General features: G+C 37.4%; 1 long non-coding RNA gene across 1 annotated transcript; it reads left to right on the forward strand.

Annotated features, from left to right (window-relative positions):
- The first annotated feature begins 2,574 nt into the window (after positions 1-2,574).
- On the forward strand, positions 2,575-11,626 carry LOC122237924. Its single transcript, XR_006216696.1, has 4 exons — positions 2,575-2,660; positions 3,895-4,038; positions 4,670-4,771; positions 11,471-11,626. It is a non-coding gene; the product is annotated as an uncharacterized LOC122237924 (long non-coding RNA).
- Positions 11,627-12,840: the final 1,214 nt, after the last annotated feature.

The raw sequence follows: 12,840 nt of genomic DNA on the forward strand, positions 1-12,840 counted from the left end.
AAAAGAACTCGCAGAGGTATTATCTCTGTGTTTTCCAGATGAGAAAAAAAATGGCATCCCTTTGTCCCCAGAAGTACCAAGGTTGTGGCCTGCTTCTGGGCCAGGCCATATCCTGGGCGGAGGGGGGGAGGTGGGGGCGGACCATGGTGCAAGTTGGGAGGCTGTTATATAAGTCCAGACTTTTCTAAGAATGTGAAAGTTTCTCACCCAAGGTTGCTGTCTGCCTCAGTTTTTCTGATATAAGATAAATCAAAAGAGTTAACTTTAGAGTCACAGGTTTAATTCCTTTATTTATAGAAACTGCTGGGTTGTGTTTGATGCCGAGTGTCAAGGTCGGTAAAAGACTAGCTTCCCAGGCGAGACCACTTAACAAACTGCTTCAGAATTCTGTGCCACTAAAAACCTGCCACATAGTGATTAATTGGGGAAGGGCAGTTTTATTAGGGTAAAAACACACACGACAGGGTCAGATTGTTGGGCTGGAATCCTGGCCTTATCTCTCACTACCTGTGTGGTGTTGGACACATTACTTACCCTCTCTGTGCCTTAGTTTTCTCATTTTTAAAATGTGGACAATTACCGTGTAATTTTAAAGGTGTGTATGCATGTGTGTGTGTGTGTGTGTGTGTGTGTGTGCTTAATGATGCTATGAGCTTAAGAATTTGAGCATATAGTAATGTTAAAGGTGTGTTAAGTGTTATATCCAACCCCACCTTCCCCCTTCTTCCCGCAACTAAAATGTCGGTTCCAGGAGCAGAAATTTTTGTGTGTTTTGTTCACACTGTATTCCAGGCCCCTTGAGCAGTGTCTACACTTAGCAGTTGCTCAGTAAATATCTGTTGATTGGGAGGGTCCCTTTTCAACATTTTTTGCAGGAAATGAATTGGGTAAACAATTTACTTAAAAAAAAACTGTATCTAGTATCAAACGTGAAGAAAGGAGGAAACTAAATAAAAATCCAATTCGTAGATGTTTTTAGTTCACAATAAAATTTATATCACAATTAAGACAATGAAGAGAGGACATTTTTCTATGCTAGGAATCTGAATTTTGTTGTTGGAAATGCTGTCATCTGAACAATTCACCTATGAGAGAAAAGCAAAAATAAAGAAAAAAGCAAAAACCTGAGTAACAGACAAATGGACAAAGAAGGAATGCAGTTGCCTCCCTGACTATTTATTCCCGTCTTAAGTCCTGCAGAATAAGAAATGAACTACTCAGTTCATTGACTCCTAACAGTGAGTCAACATATTTGCATAAACACTGCAGTGTGTTTGTACCACATTTTCCATTGTTTTCTTTCAAGTATAAATTTCGTTGAAATGAACTGTATTCATTAGTGGGAGACTTTGCAATCAACTTTGTCCCTAGGGAATTCTGAGACCTAACTGCCGTCTCCAAGATCAGTCAGCAATTTAGAGTACATCTATGGTCCTTTCACAAAAATGTAATGGGAGATGAAGGCTGAAGTGGGGAGGAAAGAAATGTCAAAGAAAAACTCCAGAGCCTTGTGGTTAATTCAATAATGTTATGGTGCAAAATGACCCTTTATCATTCCAGCAGCAAGTGATTTTCTCTTCCAACCTGCTGGAAATTTTCCGTTCAGGGAGAGGGATCAGAGACACAGGAGAATGTGTGATGCCCACAATGCTTCTTGGCCAGGAAGGAATTTATCATCTTTTTTTTTTTTTAATTGATTTCTTTTGAGAGAGAGAACGAGAGAGAGAGTGAGCATGAGCAGGAGAGGGGCAAACAGAGAGGGAGACAGAGAATCCCTCTGTGTTGTCAGTGTAGAGCTCAACATGGAACTCAAACCCACGAACTGTGAGATCATGACTGGAGCCTAAATCGAGAGTTGGATGCTTAACCAATTGAGCCACCCAGGTATCCCTGTTTATCATCTTTCAATACTACTGAGTCATTACAAGGTAAGACAAGAAGACAGAGAATGAAGAATGCGAAAACAAACACAAAAATACTTCTACTTGTTTTTGTTAAAAATGCGTATACTAAGTAAAAACTGAAACTCATTTTAACTTCAGGCTCACTTAACAAAAACTCATTGAACTCAGGCTCTTGGCTAACTGAAATAAAATTGTCATCATTTGACACGGCCCTTCACTCTCACAGCCTGTTTCAGGATGAAAACATCATTAGGGCAATCTTGAAGCATATGAAGAGGGTGGGGTGCTTTCTGCAGTTTTGTGTTTCAGAAGCAGAGGAGGAAGCCTGGAGAAAGACAAAATTACTGTAACAGACACAAATCAAACTTAATCACCCACTCATATAATGTGAAAGCCTTTCTGATCTTTTAAGCTTGCCTGTAATTTATCTTTGGAGTCTCTGCCTGTGAAAGTGAAAAGTTGAGAAGGAACCTGATAGAAGACCCTATTAAGCTCAGTAACTGTGGAAAGCCTTCATGGAAACCAGCAAAAGCATCTGCTAAAGAGAAAATCATAAAGGCTCATGTTCCCAGACAAAGACTGGAATGACCCGGTCATATTATGATGTCACAATTAATGTTCTTTTTAAGCTTCAGGTGCCTTTAAGGTTCTTGGAGTCCAACATGGTTTCCTTCATAAAAAGTAGGACAAAGCTGAGTATATGCAGCTGTGTTTTAGTTCATAAGAATCAACAGGGAATCAACAAAGATGACAAAGGTAATTTGGAGCCCTTAGATGATGAGACTGAGTGCGGCATTTCACACAAATTAACTGTGAAAAGAAATTGTAAGAGGCCTTTATGGAAACCTTAGGTTTCCCAATGAATCCTGATTTTTAAAATTTTATGTATGTATGTAATCTCCACACCATACATAGGGCTCGAACTCATGACCCAGAGATCAAGAGTCACATGCTCTACAATGGAGCCAGCCAGGTGCCCCCAATGAATACTAATTAAACTGGAACAGTGAAACAACTTGACCTGGGGTCTGACGACTAAGATTTGAACTCAGTTTTCTCATTTTCTACCTGACAAACTGTGGGAAAGTTACTTCATTTCTCTAAGCCTCAGTTTTCCTCATTTGTAAAATGGGATAGCACAGTTGTGAGAATTAAATGAAATAGGTATAAAAACCCATCCTCTATTTTGTAGGTACTCCATATGTTTAAAAAGACAAACCCCAAATTATAATTCTGGAAACTAGCTTTATCACACATTATGAATTTATCTACATCTGTGAAATGTCTGGTTTTTTTTAATAGTCCATAAGATGACTCCTTTTTGTGGGGACAGAGGGAGGGCTAAACTCTGAACAATATGAGCATGAAGCCATAGCATCCCAAACTTGGGAGATTGTTGTGAAGACAGATTCTCTTTATTGTTTACCTTTTCACTTGAAAGGAAAGGGCTTTAAAACATGTTACTGTATTCCAGATAGAAAAAAGGGAGTGGATTGTTAATGTAGAATAATTAATTGACTGGTTCTCTACTTCCAGTTATGAGGCACATTTCATAACTATATACAGTATCAATATATTCACTCCCATTTTTCCCAACTCATAGTTTTTTTTCTTTATCTTATTTAATACCCTACTTGCTTAAGTAAATATTTCAATAAGTATTTATGTACTATGTCTATATAGTAGGGCAATTCAAATAAAAACACAGCTTATTTTGGTATTGTCACTCTTGTGTGTTAAAACAGGGAAAGGATCCAAGAATATAAAATATCTCACATAAAGTTTCTTGAATGGTTATTCTCACTTTAAGAGAGAGAAGTCCAATTTATGACTATAGTAACAGGTTCAACATGAATGTGGCAATAGATATAAATTATGTTGAACTGGTTTTAAAGAAAATAAACTGTTCCTTCCCATGAACCTTCACCCATTTGAAGCTTTTGAAATATTTAGATAAAATTTTCTCTCTCATTTTCATCTGCCTTTGTAGTCTGACTTTGAGCCAGGACTTGAAGCAGACATACTGGGCTCTTGCGAAAAAGCTTGTTCCCACAAGATTGCCAGCCAAATTTTGCAGACTCAAGATGTTTGGAGAGTTTGAATAATCATCACAATTTTTGGACGTCTATCTGAGGTAAACATAAATGCCAAACCTTGAGGGTCTCACTATTAGTGTAAGTATGATTCAGTATGAGGTATTTCTGTCCTTGGCCGGTTGATAGAAGATAATTATAAGGTTCCTTAATTGAAATTTAATTAGAAATACAAAGTGATACATGTTAGTTTATAAAATATCACAGTGAAACAATTTGCTCCGGTATACCAGATGAACAGAAAACAAATGAACACATTCTTAGAACTAAGTGACCCTCCAATCTTTGGAAAGATTTTATAATTGATTGATCGATTGACTAAAACATTTGTTTGTTATCACAAGTAACACTTTAAAGGGCTATAGCTGTTTTACATTCTCCCCCTAAACAACATAACAAAATTCCCAAAGGCATATCCTTTTAAGAAATGTGTCTGTAGTAAAGGCAATTTGTAAATGCTAAAAGTCGAGGACATTTTTTTTAATGGTAAATATTTTAAAAGGTAATACAAGGGAGGTAATAGTGGGAAAGGGACTAAGAGGGGTGGCTTCATGTCTTCAAGGCCAAGAGTGCTTTATCCTGACCGGGATAAAAGTTGTTAGAGAGTTTGTGGCAGTGAGAAAAAGAGCCTTCTCTAACATGTCATTTCCCTTCATTTTGTTTTGCTGAAAGGGCAAAGGGAATCCATTTGGGCTAAAGAAGGGCTGATGTGAGGCATCAGAAGTCAGGGGTCTTCTATGAAAGTCCTGCTCAGGAGAGAGTCATATGTCTGAGGTAATTCAATTATTAAAGCTAACAGTCGAAGAAAGAGGAGCGGGAAGCTTCTAGCCTTAAGAAAAGTTTCAGGATACTTCTACGTAACTGTCCTTTCTATTAAGAGAAGTAAAGGGTGATTAACAAGTTAAAATTTAAGTGAAGCCTCTAACTGACACCTTGGTGCTTAGAGTTCTTTAAATCTTGTAAATTACACACCACGCTGCTTATGTGATTATTTATTCGATAAAGCAGTAGTTGTATTTTTACGTAGAAAGAATATGAGCCTGGATTGTGTGCTGAATTCCTGCTTTTCCTTAGTTACCTCCTGTAAGACTAATTTTTGGACTTTTGCCATTCATGTGTTCACCTTCTTTTGTTTTAAGAATAATGACTAAAAAGCTTTGACTTTTACTTTATAGATTTTTGTTATGGATCTCAAAAGGGGAGATTATAAACTTGAAGAGGTGAATATAATTCACTTTGCCTAAACTTGCTGAGTTTCTCAATAGAAGAGCAATTGGTATTCAGATGGGTTAATTCTCATTGTGCTGTAGCCAGTATTGCAAGATGTGCAACATCCCATCTCATTAAATGCTATAAACGTTTCCCACCCACTGTGGTAATGTGCAGGGTAATAACACCGTACATTTCCAACTGGTCCTTGAAGAGTAGTATATGCATAGCACTCCAGTACCTGCCCCACCCCCCACTCCAATCTCCCTGCCACAACCACATAAAAACCACTGGCAGAGGATTTGTAGGTTTAGTTCTTCGAATCTCAATTATTGTAGAAAATTAATGAGCAGCTCTGATACTAAAGGAAAGACCCAATTAAGAATCAAAAAATTCAGGGGTGCCAGGGTGGCTTAGTCGGCTAAACATCTGACTCTTGATTTCGGCTCAGGTCATGATCTCACGTCATGAGACGGAGCCCCAAGTTGGGATCTGCACTGGGGGAGGAGCCTGCATAAGATTGTCTCTCTCCCTTAACCCCTCCTCTGCTTGTGTATACACACACATGCGTGTATGCACGCCCTCTCTCTCTCAAAAAAAAAAAAAAAAAAAAAAAAGAATCAAGAAATCTAGATTCTAGTTTTAATACTGAATCTGTTGGAAAATCTTTGAATTCCTTGAATGTCAGTTTGCCTATCTATTAAATGGTAATCAACTTTCCTATTTAATAAATTCTTATGAAAATTAAGAGATCTTATGTACACTAAAACACTTGTAAAAGTATAAAAATCTAGGGGTGCCTGGCTGTCTCAGTTGATAGAGCATGTGACTCTTGATCTCAGGTTGTGAGTTCGAGCCTCACATTGGTATCGAGATTACTTAAAAAAATAAAATCTTAAAAAAGTATAGGGGCAGCTGGGTGGCTCAGTCGGTTAAGTGTCCACCTTCAGCTCAGGTCATGATCTCACGGTTTGTGGGTTCGAGCCCCGCATCGGGCTCTGTGCTGACAGCTAGCTCAGAGCCTGGAGCCTGCTTCAGATTCTGTCTTTCCCTCTCTCTGCCCCTCCACTGCTCTGTCTCTGTCTCTGTCTCTCTCTGTCTCTCAAAAATAAAGAAAACATAAAAAAGTTAATAAAAAATTATAAAAGTCTATATAAGTAAGTATTATGAATAATCCTCAGCAGTCATCTTTTGGTAATGTAATAAATGATAATCAACTTACATGAAGAACATGTTATGTTTTAGACATTGTTCTAAGGACTGTAGAGGATTGAAAGGAGAGTAACTCATGAGTCCTGTGTTTATCTCTTGTACTGCAGAAGGGAAGATAGAATGTATTTGCGGTAATAAACAATGAGAGCCAGATATGTGATGTTAGCAATATGTACTAGAAAGGTTAAGAATTACACTATATGTTAACTAACTTGGGTTTAAGTAAGAAAAAAAAAAAGAAAGTTTTAGAAGAGAAAACATATTCAGTGAAAGATGTAAAAAGTTGAAAATTGTGAAGGAACCACTTCCCTTATTACAACAATGGAGATATATGGTTCTCTTTCATCATAATACACATTAGGAAAGTATCAATATTCTCCATATGGATATTTGTATAGGTAATAGATCTTGGGGATATAAATGACTAAAACTTTCTTCTGTGGGAAATACTATCAGATAACTAATTTGCACTAATAAGACAGAGAAGGAATGGTTGAAGAGAGCAAACATATTAGTCTCAAACACATAGGGCAACAGATAAAATATCCTCTGACTGATTTTCAGACCATCTTGTTGCTCTTGGTGTCCTTGTATTCTCTGTCCTTCCTCTGGCTCTGGTCTTGCCCCTATTGGCTTTGGTCTCTGTGCCCTGGAATCAGTCCTTGCTTCTCCTTGGACTTGGCACTCATAGATATGTAGTTTGACCTCAGCTTGGAACCCTGGAAACCCATCCCTAAGGGGCTGACTCTTTGACTTCAGGTTTCCTTTTGAAATCTAGTATGCACCCTGGAAAGAGATTTTCTACCCTTGTTTGCTAACATGTTAGAAGCCTCTCAGCAAAAAGACATACCCATGTTAGAAAAACCCAATGAAGCATTCAATATACCCTCCAAGATTATTTGACTATTCAAATATTTATTAACCTGAAATTTCTCAATGACATTGTCAGTTGCCAAAACTTGCATTTCTACTCTTCCTTCTTTATCTTTTGATGTAACAAACACTTCCCCTCTTTGTTGAAAATGACCTTCTTTAGCTGTGACATTGAACTCTCCAGATTCTTCTTTGTTTCTGAACACTCCTTCTCAGGTAGCACTGGTTTTTTTTTTTTCTCTCAGCTACCCTGAGTGCAGGGCTTCCCACAAGTCTCTGTCATCAGTTTTTGTCTCTCTTGTTTATATATCCCATGGCCCAGCTATAGTCACACCTGAAACTCCTCCCTAGCTCCAGCCTCCATTTCAGACCATGGGCAAGACCTTTTATATGAATGCCCTACCTATAGTTCACACCCAAAATAAATGTACGATCAACTTTTCCCTAATATCCAGTATAAATCTCTTCCTCCTCTGTCTTTCCTAACTGGATGGCATTTAGTCGTTCCGACTAAGAATTTGAAGAATCATCTTCATTTCTTTCTCCTTTATTCTTAATTTCAATAACTGACCAAATCATCAAAAATATCTTCAAAATGCTCCTTGAGTCTGGCCTCCGATTTTTATTGCTGTAGCCTTTTCTCCCTCAGTTTCTTGTTGGAAACTACTGTAACAACAGTCTAATTGAGTTAACAGCCTCTAGTCTCTTTCCCTGGCAATTAATTTTATTCACTGCTACAGAGTTACTATTTTCTTCTAAATTAATTTAATTATGAAAGTCATAAAAGACCATTCTAAAAATTAAAACAACATCAGGGTAGAGAGGTAAAAGTGAGTCCTCCTCTCTCCTTCCCTCAACTCCCATAGGTTTGATGTATATTCTTCCAGACCTCATTCTAAAACATATAGACTCAAATAGGATTTGCATTATTGCCCTCAAGGGTTCAGTACTTCTGTGAAATGTCAGGTGTTAGACAGATTCTCCATTTTGAGTAACCTATTTTGATTCTTTAGAAGCTTTTAGAATTTTCTCTTTCATCTTGAGAGTTCATCAGGAGCCCTGTAAGTCTTTTAACCTATATTCTACCCAATGCTTCCTTCATGTGTCTTTCAACACAAAAATGCCTGTATTTCTTCAGCTAAGACTAATTTTCTTCTATTGTTTCCTTCGGTAAATTATTTCCCCTCCATTATTTCTTTCTCTTAATGGGAATTCGATTGGGTGGATCTTGGCCTCATGAATGTCCTTCCAGTCTCTACCCTTTTCCTTATATTTGTCATTTCTTTTTCTTTGTGATCTGCATTTTAAGAAACTTCATTGCTTTCTTTCCATATAATTAGTCCTTTCATTTGATTTTTCAGACTATCCATCAAAATTTTTATTTTTTACATTCTATTTTATGCATGTATATATGTATGTATTTAAAGATTTTATTTTGGGGGTGCCTGGGTGGCTCAGTCAGTTGGGCGTCCGACTTCAGCTCAGGTCATGATCTCTCAGTCTGTGAGTTCGAGCCCCGCGTCGGCATTGTGCCGACAGCTCAGAGCCTGGAGCCTGTTTCAGATTCTGTGTCTCCCTCTCTCTGACCTTCCCCCATCCATGCTCTGTTTCTCTCTGTCTCAAATATGAATAAACGTTAAAAAAATAAAGATTTTATTTTTAAGTAATCTCTACACCCAACATGGGGCTCGAACTTACATTCCCAAGGTAAAGAGTCACATGCTCTACCTACTGAGGCAGCCAAACACCCCTTTGCCATTCTACTTTAAATTTCACTGTCTTATTCTTTTTTCTTTTGCCAAAATAAACACATTTTTACTTTATCAGAACTATGTCTTCCTACTGTTAATTAGAAGTAAAAAAATATATATCTGTTTTTAAATTTTTCTTTAAATGCCTTTGCTTCCTCTTGAGATTAGCCCTATTTGTTCATCTTTATGAAAAGAGAGAAGGAAAGTTCTTTCATGCTACTTATTTCCCTGTAATACCTGGTGATTCTTGGTGGTTAGATAATACTTACGAATAAAGCACTAGGATGACTGGTGTAAGTAATGTGCTGTGGTTCCTTTGAGTAGTAAAGATCTTATTGCCTTGCAGGTTCTTTGTAATAAGGGTAAGGCTTATGAATGGGAAGATTCCCCTGTAAGACACCCTACCCTTACCCTCAAATTGCCAAGTCAGGAAAGGATTTGCTCCGGTGCGAGAGTACTTTTCTGTTACACATGTCTTCAGTAGGGTAGCTGTTTCTGTTGACCTGATGGCCAGCACCAGGTTTATATCTGCCTTGTATCTGCACTGTATGAGCATTTCTATCAGCATTTATAATTTTCCTGGTAGGTGTTTTTTCAGTATGGCCCAGAGTTTTGGTTCACTTAAAAGCCTCATATCTTGAGTTTCTTAGGCCAAGTTCATTGGAAATGAGACAGAAAATATGTGATATGTGGCATCACCTATTGTCACACCAAGTCATTCACTCCTTCTAACCTTATAGCTCTGCTCCAGACAGCCTTGGCACTTTATCATTCCCCCTGCTTTAAGATGAATTACATCCATACCTGGGACATTTCCTCCAGAGATTTGGAGACAGCCTTTAGTCTGTATAATTTGTTCAAGCAAAATAATCATAAGGATCTGACCGTTGATTTTGGATTTATCACAATCAGCTTAAAAATTATATGTAGTCTTTTGAAGCGATGTATTTTGTTACTCCAAAACAGTCTTATTACCCAATATTCTAACAAACGGTAGAAAAAGAAAAAAATCATCACATAGTCCCAGTTATACATGTTCATTTCTATCTATGTGTAGATTTATAAATTTCTCTTCTATAAGCAATAGCTAATAATATAATGTGTTATTTTCCTTTGCCTTGAATTAGGAGTATGTGATAAGAGAGAGAAAACTTTTTAAATATGGTTTATAGTTTGCACAAGAATTTCTCCCAGGGAGAGAATTCTCTGTTGAAAATATCTAGGGGCCAGATGATGCCAAGACTTCTGAGGAGGACAACGTTGCCCTGACTGGTAGAGGAAAAACAATTTGGAGCTTCTGCTGCAATGCAGAAGGGAAGAGAAAGTTGAGAAGTAGAGAGGATTAGGGAGAGAGGTGACAGCGAGATGGGGAGAGGAGAGGGCTATGTGTTGAAATCTCACAACGGCATGGTGGTCATTAGTGGCTATCGGTGAACACGGGTGTCTTAAAATCGCACAGAGCTCCCCAGATGATCTGCCCTCTTAGCTCACTTATATATATTGTGGATATTCCTGTGATCTCTCACCTGCCTCCTTTGACACCATTTTCTGTGAAGGTTATTAAGCTAGATAATGTGAATGAAAGCATTTTAAACATGGAACTTAAAGAGATTCTGAATTTTCACATCTGAGTCTACTTAGTGCATCACAGAAGCAGCATGTACAGAAATAGTAGCCCAGTTGGTGAGGAAGGAAATGGAAGAAATCTAGGGTACATTCTAAACTTTCACAAACCATAAACTCAGCAAGAGTAGGAGACAGTTATATTTGTGTCTTGAGAGGCAGAAACTTCCAATTACATTTATATGCATTGTCTATCTCCCTCCCCCAATTCTAGGTTTACTGAAGTGATGGACCAAACTGTTGTGGTACCCTCTGACACCTGACAGAACTTTACCCTCAGGGAGTGTTCTATAAATGTTCATCACATGAACAATATATTTCAAATTCATGCAATAGACGTTCAATAACACTATGGGAACAAAAGGGCAAGGGACCTATTTGCAATGAAATATTTTGTTTAGTGAGAGGGTTGAGATTACTGATCTTAAGACCTAAAGATCTTAAGATATTTTTTTAAGTATATTTATTTATTTTGAGAGAGAGTGCAAGCAGGGGAGGAGCAGAGAAAGAGGGAGAGAGAGAATTCCAAGCAGGCTCTGTGTTCTCAACATGGAGCCCAAAGCAAGGCTCCATCTCATGAACTGTGAGATAATGATCTGAGCCAAAACCGAGTTGACTGCTCAACCGACAGAGCCACCCAGGTGCCCCTCTAGTTTTTTAGATCTTAATTAACTACTTTCTTTTGTTGACAATTGCAGTGAATAAATTAGTTAGCTATTGCTGCTCTATTTCTATCAAATTAGATACATACACAATTCCAGAAAGTGAATTGTCATCAAGGATTTTTTCCCCCATTTTTTTATAGCATGTAATTATTCCTACATAGAACCTGAGGACCACAGCAAGTTGATGAAATAAAATATTATTAAATTGTATACCATCTGCACTGGTGGGAAACCTGGTTGAAAACATAAAATCAGCTTGAAGTTTTCATTAACACAAAAATACACATTTAAGGCAATATTTTAGGTGAGTACATACGTTTAAACATTATTTTCATTTCTTTAATCTGGTATTTATTTTGAAAAACAAAAATGTCAAAACCCAATAAATTCATATGTAATGTTTTGGTTTAAAATTGCACCTCCCCTTGGGAATGCAAGCTGGTGCAGCCACTCTGGAAAACAGTATGGAGGTTCCTCAAAAAACTAAAAATAGAACTACCCTACGACCCAGCAATTGCACTACTAGGCATTTATCCAAGGGATACAGGTGTGCTGTTTCTTAGGGACACATGCACCCCCATGTTTATAGCAGCACTATCAACAATAGCCAAAGTATGGAAAGAGCCTAAATGTCCATCAACTGATGAATGGATAAAGAAATTGTGGTTTATATACACAATGGTGTACTACGTGGCAATGAGAAAGCATGAAATATGGCCCTTTGTAGCAACGTGGATGGAACTGGAGAGTGTTATGCTAAGTGAAATAAGCCCAGTGAAATAGTACCCCAGTGTTTATAGCAGCACTATCAACAATAGCCAACATATAGAAAGAGCCCACATGTCCATCGATGGATGAATGGATAAAAAAGATGTGGTCTATATATACAATGGAGTATTACTCGGCAATCAAAAAGAATGAAATGTTGCCATTTGCAACTACGTGGATGGAGCTGGAGAGTATTATGCTAAGTGAAATTAGTCAGAGAAAGACCAAAATCATATGACTTGACTCATATGAGGACTTTAAGAGACAAAACAGATGAACATAAGGGAAGGGAAACAAAAATAACATAAAAACAGGGAGGGGGACAAAACAGAAGAGACTCATAAATATGGAGAACAAATGGAGGCTTACTGGAGGGGTTGTGGGAGAGGGCATAGGCTAAATGGGTAAGGGGCACTAAGGAATTCTCTCCTGAAATCATTGTCGCACTATATGCTAACTAATTTGGATATAAGTTAAAAAAAATTAAATTAAAATAAAGTAAATAAAATAAAATAAATAGGTCTAATCAGAAAAAAATAAAAAATAAAATTAAAAAAGAGAAAAGAAAAAAGAAAAAATGATTTACTGATAAAAAATAAAATAAAATAATAAAATAAAATTGTACCTCTCTTATTCGATTTTGTATCTTCTGCTGTCCCCTGAGAGCTTCCCCCAGAGAAACTGTGGTTGAGCTGGATCTTAGATAATTTTTGAAAATGCCTCAAAAATTTTGTTATATTAA

The sequence above is a fragment of the Panthera tigris genome, chromosome B1 (genome assembly GCF_018350195.1).
Source record: "Panthera tigris isolate Pti1 chromosome B1, P.tigris_Pti1_mat1.1, whole genome shotgun sequence".
Taxonomy (NCBI): Eukaryota; Metazoa; Chordata; class Mammalia; order Carnivora; family Felidae; genus Panthera; species Panthera tigris.